This window comes from Cavia porcellus, unplaced genomic scaffold (genome assembly GCF_034190915.1).
Source record: "Cavia porcellus strain 051 isolate PalLab524CR breed Dunkin Hartley unplaced genomic scaffold, mCavPor4.1 scaffold_13, whole genome shotgun sequence".
NCBI lineage: Eukaryota > Metazoa > Chordata > Mammalia > Rodentia > Caviidae > Cavia > Cavia porcellus.
In genome coordinates this window covers 46,994,172-47,007,807 of record NW_026947496.1, presented here as the reverse complement: position 1 = coordinate 47,007,807, position 13,636 = coordinate 46,994,172, and the positions used below count along the sequence as shown (strand labels likewise).

Genomic DNA, 13,636 nt, shown 5'->3' with positions numbered 1-13,636 from the left:
AGTCATTCACTTAAGGAGAAAATGCCTAAACAAGAACTGCAGAAATAGATTAATGGTACATGTGCTACCTTAAAAGGTAAGTACAGGCAGCAGAGGAGACAGACATACAGGCAGCTAATACACAGCACTGTGAAACACAGCAGAAAGAGGGGATAGTCGGGTAAAGAGCCCAGAGAAGGTCACTCAGCACGGGATATAGGAAAGAGTGCTTGAGGAAGGATAGTGAGAAGTTACCTGGATTGAAAAGGCGCGACAGCAATTTTAGAGCAGCAGGAGGAAAGTCAAAGGGCCTTGAAAGAACATGAAGCAGGGCTGGGGATTTACTCAGCGGCATAAGCACCTGCCTTGCAAGCAGGCGGTCGTGAGTTAGATCCCCGGTACCGATAAAAAGGAAAAAGACAAAAAAAAAAAAAAAAAAAGAAAGAGCATGAAGCATTCTGGGAAATTCAGGAAACAGTTGTCTCATAGTGCTGCTGGTGAGTAGATGAGATTCTAATTGTGATCATGCTTGTCCTGAATTTCTCCAGATTGGTATAGACACAGCAAAACATAAAATAACCCCCCCAAAACCAAAAAAATCTCTCATATACTGCAAATGAATTATGTGCTAGGCATCGTACTTGGAATTTTATGCACATTATCATAATTAGTTTCTATAAAACTCCATTTCACAGCCAAGGAAGTGGTCTAGACATGTTTTGACCCTAATTTTTTTGTCTCCTACTATGTGCCCTCGATATCATTGCTACACAAGATTATGAGATCAACCCTCCCACACTGTACTTGGTAATGATCATAATACAAAGTATGTGACAAACACTTGGAGAACTAGAACATGTTTTGTATATAAAATAATGCTGCTTTGCAGTACCAACTTTTAAAAAGAAAACTAGAACCCATAATAATGCACTGATCATTCCCACTGTATAATTCCATTTATATGAAATGTCCAGAATACACAAATCTACAGAGATGAAGAGTAGGTTTTTGTTTGCCTAGGCTGGAGGGAATATGGAGGAGGATTAGAGAGTTATGGCTAAAAGGTACAAAGTTTATTTTGTGGGGTGACAAAATGTTCTAAAAATGATTCTGCTGATGACTGCACAACTCTGTGAGTATCCTAAAAACTACAGAATTGTATGTTTTAATTGAATTATTGTTAGTGTATATAAGCTATATTTTAATAAGGTGCTTACGCTAAAGAAATAAATATTCTTGTAACTAAAAATGAAAAGTAGGATGATGAAATACACAAAATGCTCTTAAGAATGATATGAACTAGGATAGAGGTTATTCATATATTTGAACTGTAGAAGACTGGTCAATTTGATAAGAGCAGATTCAGTGAAGGGGCAGAATAAAAATTGGGTTGAAGAATCAAGTGGAGGGAACTATTTTAGGTAGTCTTGATATGGAAGGGGCTATAGGTCAAAAGTTTATTTTTCATACTCTTTAAAAAGAGAGCTATATTGGAGTTTGTTTTCACATTGATGGGAATCGCTGAGTGGAGAAAGAGTGATGGTACAGTTCTGAAGAAGCAAATAAAATAAAAATTCAACTCTGTAAAATGATAAAGCTAGATGGGAATAGATTACAAGCACAGAGACTACTGTAGAGATGAGGAAGACACCTCCTTCATGAAAATAGAAGAGAGTGAGGGAAAGCTGGGCGTAACTGCAAATAGATTTGCAGATCTTGTGTGAGGTATGAAGTAAATCATCTAAAAGTAGGAGCTTCAGCGGGAAGGCAAGCAGGGATGCTCAGAGTGTGGCTGCAAGGGAGGACGAAAGGTGTGAATTTGTCCTTGGGGAGGCTGACAGAGCAAGCCTACGCGAGGTAGGCTTCTTTGAGGTCCTAGATCATGATGAGTGGGAGAGATTATGACCATGGTGAAAATGAGAGCAATCTGGGGGCTAGGCCAGACCTTGAAAGTTGGACTGCATCAAAACTTGTCCAAAATGATGACTTTAATTTACTTAACTTTCACTTTGCACTAACATACCTTCAGAGAGAGAGAGTAGGAAAAATATTTTTTTTAAAGCAAACATCCTTTAATGGGGCAGGTGACATTGCTTTCTGATTCCCTACCTGGTACTTACATAGATGAATCCAAGATTCAGTGGTCCTTAAATTACAAGATCATTTGGCTCAAGGACTCTTTGAGTTAAAAAAGCCTTAATTCTTTTGAGGGGCAAGAAGAGGTAGAGAGATAGCTTAGCTCATGTAGCATGGGACTTAGCATGTACATTCTGAGTTCACATTCCCTTCCTGGGTCCGGTTACCTAGCTAAACTTTTCTAATTTGATTTTTGTCTTGTCTTTGAGTCTACTCCATGGCTTCAGACAACCCTCTGCTATAGCCTGGTCAAATAAAGTTTCTTCAAAAACACTGAAATGCATAAAGTGGATAGTCAGCATGCTGCTATCTGTTATTTATGTTTAATTCTCTATTATAAACAGTATGATTTGAATGCATGCGCGCGCGTGCGTGCGTGTGTGTGTGTGTGTGTGTGTGTGTGTGCGTGCATGCTAAATGCTAAATGACATTCTCTACGACAGTGTTTTTCTATTAGAATCTTGCAAGTTGTCACTAGTAGTTTTATGAGAGACTATAAATGAAAAAGAAAACATTGTTTACTTTCTCATACTACACACACTTAGAATCCCTGTGGAAATTCTGTGAGTGGTGAGATTGTGTTCATTTATGGGGTCCATTTTAGTTTCTGTTCAAACTGGGGAAATTCTCATTCACTGATCCTTGTTGAATATCATGTGGCCTATAAAGAAGACCTTTGGCTGAAGAAGCCAATTGCTCCCTCATGGAGTCACCTCACCCACCCAACCTCCCCGTCCTCAAACCATTTGTGTTCAGTGCTATGGAAAATTGGAGGGAAACTTTCATTCCATGGAAGAAATTTTTATGTATTTCCATTTAGTTTTACCTCTTGCCATTTCACTATCTTAAGCATGGCACAGCAAAGAGTATGTACATAAGAAGAGTTTCATTGTAATATTTTTCAATTTAGGTTCAGTTATTCATTTTGCATCCTGTGTTATAATTTATTAGCACTTATATTTTCAAATATGTCTAAAGGTCTATGTGGTGGCTTTTGAAAATGAGATGTGAGAAGAAATAGGAAAATCTTTAGCGCAGACCTACAGCCATTTCAGATAAAGTAATGAAGTGATGAAGACTTACAATCATTTGAGTCATCATATTGTATAAATGCAAGTGAGGACATGCAAGAAATGTGTATGTTCCTACTGACAATGGAAATTACTTATCAGTGGATTTTATGGGTCATCTGAGATTCTACTTTATCTTGTGTCCTTCATGGTAAACAAGTTATGAATGTGGCAATGATTGGCAAAATAAAAGAAGTATCACAACTGAACAAATAAAGGTGCTGATTATCTGAAGCAGCCATTGAAATTGCATAACTCCACAAATTATTTGTTTTGAAAAGTTACTTTCAGGGACATTGATCAGGAAACCACTTAGTGTTTAGTAGCAGAATTTACCACCCCTTCCAAGGAAAAGTCACATGTTTAGTGAGAATGGAATAATCCTCAGCACACACAGCATACTGACCTAGATGCTGATATAACTTGTAATGTATGAAATTCAGATGTTTACAGCCTCAAACTATGACAAATTGGCACCAAGGGCAAACCACTTGTTGTTGAAAGGTTTTGATGAAAACCTTTTTCATCTAGCTTAACACCAATTATTTTATTTGTACAGATTGTAAATAATGACAAAACTATGAAATATTTTCAGCTACAAAAAACTGCTGAGTATAAGCAAAGCCCAAGATATAGTATATATGTGTTTGTAACTTAAAACAAAACATCTATTTTGGAGGAGTTGTGTTGGTATCTGGGCTGATGATGCCTCAGGCATAGTGGGTTCCTTGAAAGCTTTTACTTATTTTATAGAAGAAGAAATCCTGACATTGTCATAACATATTCATTTGTTCATAAAGAGGTACTGAGGTTAAATATCCTTGGAAAGGAAATAGCAAAAGTTTTGGATGATATGATAAGGATATGGTTAGCTTTACTAAACAGAGATCATTTCAAATAATTTTAAAAATGGTGAGGAAACTCAAATAGTTCTAAATAGAAATATCACTGATATGTTTTATGGGTATTTTGGAAAACATACAAAAGCAGATTTTCCAAAAGGTTTTGAAACTCAAAAATGACTTGCTGACATGGACAAATCAGTAGATACTTTTTTCATGACATAAGCCAGTTAAATAAGTTCCTGTAAAACCCAGGAGAAAATGTTTTTACTACAAATGCCAAGGTTTTGAATTTAGAAGCACCTGAATTTTTTGGAAAAATCATGTTGCAAAAGAAAACTTTGAGATATTTCTATTGCTGCTTGAATCTATGGGTAATGTCAAGTCTCAATTCGTATTGAGAAGAATTTGGAAGAAGCGTTTTTCCCTGCATTTTAAATGCAAGTGTGTAAGGAGGCGAGGGGCCTTTCTCTGAAACTGGCTCAGCCTCAGCAGTTTGGAGACAAAGAGGAGCAACAGCTAGAACCGGATCCACGTTACTTTCTTGGTGGGTCACGAGATCTCTCTAGAGACCAGTCCTGTGTCCAGAGTAGGAAGCATGTTCCGGGGTTCACAGAGAAACAATGTTGTGGTTTCAGCATCTCGTAATGCAATGAGCAAGGTTTCTGTTATTTCACAAGCACTGAGGGCAAAGGCTGAAAATGGGATCCACTCGTGCTTAATTTTTCAGGCAGCACCACACAAGCACAGGTTGCACATTAAAAACAAAAATTCTTTTTTATTTTCAGTTTCAGAAATAACACTTCTTAAAGTTTATCGCATCTAAGTTTATCACGAGATGAAGAAATCAATGCATAACATTTTATCATTGCTAGGCCTGTATTTGAGTCTGATCATATCAGTCAGTAAGAAACATTTTTTCCCAAGAGTTATATAAAATAAAAGATGTATTTTTATTCATGTTACTTTGGCTTGAGATTTTAGAATTTTTCCTATTTGTTGGTGGGTAAGTTTCATCCTATAAATAACATTAAGAAAATTTACAGTCTTCTCTTAATTTAAATCCATTGGGTCAAATTTAGTAAGGTTAAATTCTACTGTTGCTTAAGCTAGTTATTCAACAGGAATTAATCATATATGCTTTATAAGAATTTTTAATTTTTAGGAAAGGAAAGGAAAGATAAACTAGGCTTACTTATCTAATTTTCTATTTTCTCTAGGAAATACTGGTTTAAAACTCATTATTAGCTTTAAGTAAGAGAAACAAATTTCAACTTACCTATGCATGTCACACATAGTGACTTTAAATTTTGGATCCTGAAATCAATGAAAGGATTCCTCTAGATTGAAAAGTTTGAGAAAATCTTTAGTTGCCTTCTTTGAATTTATCCTTTAGGGATGTCAGACAGGCCACACTCCATAAGCATTTAGTCCAAAAATTTTAGCTCCTTTTTATCCGTGATAAACACTAAACTTTTTTCTTATTAGTATCATTAATGTTAAGAATGCTTTTTTTTTTAAATTTGTGAAACTAAGGATTCATAGATGAAGCACAGTTGTTGGAAATGATCTTTCAGTACTTAAATCAATGGTATTCAAGTGACATGGGTGGCCTTAAATGTTCAGAAACATTACTTACACTTAGAGCAAAATATGTCTCTAAATGATGCAATGTCTAAACATGATTCTGAGGTTTTCTGGTTGCCCTCCCATAAGGGTGAAAGAATCCTGTTTTTGAAACGTTGCATCAGCCTCCAATGTCTTGTTCCAAATGTGGACAGGTGTCTAATGGATCAGAGACCTGAGACTCCACAGAACTTACCCAGGCTTTCTCATCTGCTAATAAATGACTATATATAAAATGTCTATGTGTATAGCAATATTTGATCTGTGACTTTATTGTTACAACCAAGTGGCAGTCTTATGAGGAAGCAGCCAACCCTCATCCACTTCAAACTTTCTGTATTACTGTTATCTACCAAAAATAACCAATGATTTTGCATGGACAAGTACAGATTGACATGCCAGCTTGCAACAGCTGGTTTTATTGACAGATGGCATTTTGCAAGGTAAGTGAGACCCAGGAAGATAGAAGCAGGAGATTTGAAGTACTCACAATGGGAGTGGTTGCACTTTTGGTCTATAGAATATAAATGGAGTTGGGAGGGATGTGAAGCCATGGAGATGGTTCTGGAAAGTACAACAGACTCAAATGATTGATAACTTGCAAGAATTATTACCATAATCTTATTTTTTCCTTCTTTTCTAAAATAAAAAAGAATCTTAGTACTGTGCCCCAACATAGATGTCAAGAACATTCTAAATAGAAGATGGAATTCTTGATAAAATCATTTACAATTTACTATGGTACATTCCTTCTTGATTTTGCAAATATGGATTCTCTGTTGATAAATTTTAATCTAAGGCTTACTTTTATTCCTTCATGGTTCATTTTCTTTGGTGTGTAGATAATAAATAATAAATGAAAACACAGAGGCAGCACTTTTTACAAAATAGTATTAGAAATAGATGTTCACTGCCAAAGTTAATCATAGAAATTAATTTCTATGATTTGAATTAATTAATTTTTAATTAACTGCTACTTATTTATGTTGAAAGTAGAAATCCACACAGCTTATCGTCTTTATTAATGTGTCTTTATTTTTTCACTGTGTCCATCAACACAATTTTGCTATTCAGGCAGCTGTTGACTGGGAGAATAAATCCTTCAAATGGCCTTATTATTCGTTTCAAAAAAAGGCACATCAATTCTCCAATAGAAAATATTAAAAAAGCTTATACTCTAAGACTATTTTCCCAAAAATATTTGTCTTGCTTTATTCATCATTCCTAAACTACAGTACGTTTATTTTATGAGGTTCTGCAGATTGAACCCAGGACTTGGCCCTGAGTTACAGCTCCAGCTCTTTTTCACTTTGAAACATGGTCTCTGTAAGTTGTTTAATTGTCCAGGCTGTATTCAAAATTATATTCTTCCTGCCTCAACCTCCCATGGTGCTGGAATTACAGCTGTACGCATCCTAAACTACTATATCTTTATCTAATCCTAATCAAGCCCCCACATTGAAAGATCTGTCTTAAATTGGCTTCAAAATCTCACAAATATCCTGAGTACTTTTCTGAGATGATGCTGAGAAATAAAAGTTGTAGGAAGCCCTTATTTTCGATTTATTTCATACCTTAAGCCCCAATAAAGCAGAGAAGGCCAAAATGGAATCACTCATGCTAAATGTCACATAGTCGAGGATGAACTTTAAAGATGCAGATAGATTCCCAATCAGTTTAGTTTTTCTTGAGAATAGGAGATACCAGTTTGTAGAAATCAGCATAATAAAGAAGCTCTCTCTCCTTTAATCTTTACAAAATACCGTAACCTGGAGTAAACTGATGTTAACTAACCATTTTCCCCTTAATGTTCTGTTTCCTTTCTCCCACATTACAAAACCATTGCCAATGGGAGTTTGCATTCTATTTCATAGAACAGAGGCTTCTGTGATTCATGAATAGAATAAGCTAATTAGATCTTGAACTAAATTTGTTATAGTTCTGTTTTAACACTGCTAAAACTGCAGTAAGGATAAACAGACTACAAACTTATTTACATTAATGCTCATTTTTTATAACAGCTTGTCTTAATCCTTTTTTGCAAAACCATATGGTAACATTTGTTGAACTTCAGTAAGCACTGGGGCTGAGTATTTTGCTAGCATGGAGTTCTCAAGGCATTATATAAGGGGTACTATTGCTCTTTCCATTTCACAGAATGGAAAATGAGGCTCAAAAAAGGTTAAATAATTTCCCTAGAGTTACATAACTAGGAAGGAGAGGGGCCAGAATCTGCACCTTGGTGATTCATTCTCAGAGCCCTCCTTTTGAACCAGTAAAAGCATCTTCTTCTAAATCTTTTAAAACATGAATGGCTCTTCACCACATGCAGTACATTTCATAGACTTTCCTTCTTATCTCCTCTTGTAGTCTATCCTAAGTGAAGACCTAATATAATATCCAGTGTCATGACTCGGCTCAACTGTTCAGCACCCTAGAGTCGAAAATAGATCCAGGGTTGTCTCAGATAGCTAATTCTCAAGAGTTATGAGTCATCCATTTTCTTTTTAGAGGATTCCATGACTGAGAGCAGAAGAGAACTACTAACATTTAAAGTGATCCTGTCTACTAATAAGAGATGGACTTATTTTGATTTAAAGCAGCTTATAAGAGGATTTGCACACCTCATTTCTACTGTTTCACCAAGGTCTTGACTCATGGTTGCAGGTTGTATAATTAGTCACATTAATCTAGCAAGTGGTGGCAAAATGCTTGGTAATGATGTCTAACTGTGACATTTCCAAGGAATCTTTGTTGTTTAATTAAGACATAATATATGAGAGTGTAGTGAACACAGGGTTATAAAAGGCACTTGCATGTCTAGGTACTTAGGCCTAGTTCAATACAATGGCTTTTTAGGCCAACTATTTAAATAAATTGACATCATTAGGTACATGAATTTAAAAGGAGTCATTATTCACTAACTAATTTTATTTTAATGTATACTTAGGAGCAATCAATTACTGCGAGTGATAATAAAAGATGCCCAGATGAAGAAATGCACTGAGTACCAAGGATTATGTTTTATAATCTCTCGCAGGCCCCACTTACCCTCCATCTTTCCACATGCAATCACAGGCTGGGAAACTCCTGTCTTCAGATACAGGAAACATCAATACATGAAGCTGTGAAATAGTTCTGCATTTATTGTTTCCAGCTCTGTTTACCTCCCAGATGAAGTTTGCCCTCTGATTTTATTTGTACTACTGCCTCCCCATCACATTAGAATTTACGTTTCAGTTTGGATGCTTTTAGTTACAAGTAACAAGAAAAGCAAACCCAGTTTGTATTAAACAATGGGGATTTGTTGACTGGAGGCAGAACGGGCTTAACCGTTTGACCAATGCCCTGGCTCTAGTCTCAGAGGTTCCCTTCACTACCTTTTTTTGTATTGCACTTTTGTCTTCAAGCTGATTTCTTTCAGGTAGGGAGATACATAAATACAGAAAATGCTTCCTGAAAAATGTGTGAGTCACCTCTAACAGTCACCTAATCAAAGCACTGAGCTTCTCATGTATTGATCCACATCTGTCAATTCATGCAGCTGGAGAAATAAGTAGGCTGACCAGTTGGGTACCTGACCAAGAGGGATAGGACTGTTGCATCCCCAGCAAGTACTCTCTCCTACAGACTCATTCTTGGGTCAGACACACTTCAACTCTGTGGATGTTGCACACAAAAGGCATGGAGAGTGAAGGTTTTGGAAACAACTTTGATGTCTATTAATAGACTACACCAGTAGCCTATTAATAACCTACACCAGTTACCATGTTGGGAGAAGCCATATATAATAGTTGTAAACAGGCAAATGACTACAAGGGGTCAGTCTAACTACTGACAAAGACCAAACTTCTTGACCAAATGGGGCTTTTCTAGGCTGCTTTTTTAAAAAGTTTTTTTATTTTGAGGGATTTTTTGGGGGAGGGGGCTTGGCCTTACCTTTGCCTATGCTTACAGCAGATACTCAACCAATCTCACTTGTCTACTCCTCCTCCTAAAAATTTTAATAAACATTGAACATAGTAGCTACGCTCAAGTCTGTGTCCCTCAAGACAAGATTCAACCCCCCTATCCACCTTCCTGGGAAGGTTGAAAGTTGCTAAAACAATTAATTTCTGTCTCAGTGTGTCAGTAGGGGTTTACTAAAGAAACAGTTATAACACAAGATTTACAACTGTTTAAGAAATTACAAGATTAGTTTACAGTGCTCAGCCACAAAGTTGAATAAGGGAGTGTGCAGAGGGGTCTACATGCTAGAGGTTGAAGAGTCCAGCCCAAGGGCTGGAGCTTACTTAAGTGTCCCATGCAAGTCCATATCAGTAGGCTGATGGGTCTATGACAGAATGCCAAAAAATCTGTCTAGGACAAAGGCTGAAGAGTCTATGAGGAAGACTGAAGAGTCCCAGGCAGAAGCAGAACAATCTGTGCTAGACATGCCCAAGCTGAAGGCCAAGGCTGGAGCTCCTCTGAAGAAGCGGCAATCAGTCCGTCCTCCTTTGCCCTTTACTGTGTGCAGGCTGCTCCCCTGGGGTTGGTGTAGCACTCACACCATCTGCCTGCCCTCCTCTTGCACAGGCTGAGGAAGTTATAGCTAGGAACCCTGGCCCCTGCTGAATAACTTAGTTAAACTTCTGATCTCCTCAAATTGACACAATGAACATTATCCTAGAAAAGTAACTGCTTGTTCTCTATACCCCAGGATGTAGAGCTGTGGAGTCACTTAGTTAAGCTTCTAGACTTCTCACAATGTATAAACCAGTAACACTGAGGCAACATGGGAAGATAAGATCCTTGTCTTCCAATATCTTTGGAAGTGTAGAAGCTCATCCTGGATCAGTAACTATTAACAAAACTGTGTTGGTTACTTTTCTCTCATTGCTGGGACAAAATACTCAACACCCAAAATAAAGCAAGGAAATATTTATTTAGCTTACAGTTAACAGAGGTTTCAGTCCATACTCAGCTGGTTCCAATGCAGGATGATATGGCTAAAGGGCAGCTGTTCATGATGGTCACAAGTGATAAGAGAGGATAAGAGAGAAAAAGGCAGAAGGGAAAAGTATGACTCATTCCCTCCCTTGTATTGTATGCAAGCTACTCACTCCTTGGTGGGTACAGCACTCACATAACCAATCCCAGTGCTAGACAGTGAACCAATCACAAATGCTAGACTGGCTTCCTCAAGATGGCGGCAGTCAAGGATGGCTGTGGTTTGGGAGAAGTGGCTATGGGGAATGAGCAGCAGCTTAACCTGGGTATTTCTAAGGCTGTGTTTGTGGAAGATGTAGACTCCATGAAACTGCCTAGGAATGAGACTGCAGGTACAGTACTAAAGAAGCTAGACGAACAGTATCAGAAGTATAAATTATGGAACTCAATCTTGCTCAAAAGAAACAGAGATTAAAAGGCTAAATTTCTGAAATCAAGCAGACTTTGGAAATTCTAAAATACATGCAGAAGAAAAAAGACTGTATCACTTCACTGGAAACCATATTCTTACTGGCAGATAACCTGTACTGCAAAGCTTCGGTTCCTCCTACTGATAAAGTGTGTTTGTGGTTGGGGTCTAATGTAATGCTTGAGTATGATACTGATGAAGCTCACGCTTTGTAGGAAAAGAATTTACCAGCTTCCATGAAGAATCTTGATTCTCTTGAGTAAGACCTTGACTTTCTTCGAGATCAATTTACTGCGACAGAAGTCATTCCTACAGATACGGCCAGAGTTTGCAACTGGGATGTCAAAAGAAGAAAGAAAGATGATCCTACCAAGGAAAAAAGCATAATATTAGTTGGCAATTAAAAATGAGACTCAGTTTTCCAAATATGTAACTTTAAATTCAGCATTTTTCCTTCAAGATTAACATAACTTTGAGTGATTTTTTTAAGAGCAAGAATGATTAAAACTTTTTTAAAAAGAAAAACACCATTTTATTTATTTATAAAAACAAAATTAGTTTCAAATGCCTTACGAAGTTAACAGTATTTTTTCACATTTCCAAACAAAATTAATGGTACTTTCCTCTTTGTTTTCCATCGGTGTTAAAGGCAAATCTTAACTAAAATTAGCAGAAAACTGAGATATGCTGTGGAAGCCGAATGCTGGGCATTAGCACACTTTATTTCTTAGTGACTTACGTGGTTAAGCCATTTTCAAGGTAGAAAAGACAAGCAGTTTCACTATTTGTAAACTTAATTTTTAGTACTTGTAAGACTCTCTAGTCCACTGTGTCATTGTCTTTTGCCATTGGAGTTTTGTGAGGTACTGCTTGACAATAACTATTATGATATTCTGAACTTTTCAGAAAATGATGATTTTTCCTTCCTACATAGTAAGAGGGCTACTGTTACAACACTTTTAACACCAAATAAGTGCACAGTGTCTTTCCAGTGCCAGCATAACGGAGATGTTAGCCAATGTGAAATAGTACTATGCATTTGAAACCCTTTGCTAAGGTAATTTTATATTTCTTACAGTTCTCTAGCAGTAATATTAAGATAAATATAAACCTGCATAGTTTAAAAGAATTGTGAGCCTTTTTAATCATGATAAACCTGCATAGGAATACAGTAAAAAAAAAATCCCTGTGGAAAGCCATTGGTACAGTGGCAAGTACTGGGTAATACAGATTTGAGTAAAAACACAAATGTATTATTCCATCTCTGTGTAGTAAAAAAGTATATTTGTACAATGTTCTGTACTTGTATTTCATGTTATTAAAATAGTGATGTTGAAACTTTAAAAAAAAAAAAGAAGTTAGACTTAGCTGCCATTGAAAGGCCCACCTCCCCATGGCCACATGAGAGTTTGGGGGGCATTTAAACACAAACTAACAAAAACCCTGTGATTTCTGCCTACTTTTTGTAAATGTCACTACCCAGGCCCTACTGAGCCCCAGCTCTTACCCTGTCCTATTCTCACATTCACCCTTTTAAATGCTGGGGCACCTTTGGGCAGACTGAAAACCAATGCTATATTCTCTTCTCTATTGTTATAGACTAAATTCTCCTCTTATTTCTCTTAACTAGTGTCTGGCGTTATTTATCCTTGGTACCACGTTCTTTAAGAATGACTTCCAAATCTCTGTTCCTTCCTTACCCTCCCTTTATCCTCATTTCTCTGGATTTGTAGATCACAGAATCTGAAGTAATATCTACTTATCATGTGGTTCTTAGAAGAGCTGTTGAAATCCTCCATATATCATAGTCTTGGAAAGATAGTTCTCTGTGGATCAGAGATGTAATTTGAATTTGCTGTTTTTATAGGTGATGAGCTTGTGAGTATGAATAAGTACATATGTATAGATGTAATGTGGCTTGATTTTATAATTTAAAAGATACATAGGCTTTTAAGTATCATCCTTGATATATGGGTTAACTTACAGATGACTGAATCCCATTGAGATGAGTCTCTTGAGGTTTTCCTGAAGATAGAAAGATCTGTCATGTTTGATGGAGAAGCAAGAAAGTAAAACTTTTCCTTCTAATGGCTTTGAGGAGTTGTAACACTCAGTATACTTAAGACATTTCTAAACAGATAACTCATGGAATGTTTGCATCGACTATTATATTTATTCTGTCAATGACCCTCAAACAGTACTATAGTTAAACAAACTAGGCTTATGACTTACTGTATTAAAGAGTACACATGTGAGGAGAAAAAAGAGGCAGTTTTATAAGAGATATAAAAAGAACTAATTAGCTGCGTGTGGCGGCAGAGCTGTGTACAATCCCAGTTCTTTGGGGGGATTGAGGCAGGATGATCTGAAGTTCAAATCCAGCTTGGATGATTTGGCAATTCAATGAGATCTTGTCTTAAAACAGAAATTTAAAAAGAGTTAGGGATGTATCTAGTGCAAAGGTCCTGGTTTTTATTCTGAGTTCTAAAATAAAACAACAAGAATAATACAAACAGACAAACAAAAACCTCACACCAATTACAGGACATGGGCTTTGACTGAATTGGAAAAGGGCTGAAGGAAGC

The 13,636-nt window shown here is 36.8% G+C and overlaps 1 pseudogene; it reads left to right on the top strand.

Annotated features, from left to right (window-relative positions):
- Positions 1-10,838: 10,838 nt before the first annotated feature.
- On the top strand, positions 10,839-11,455 carry LOC100714499 (prefoldin subunit 3-like; annotated as a pseudogene).
- The last annotated feature ends 2,181 nt before the right edge of the window (positions 11,456-13,636 follow it).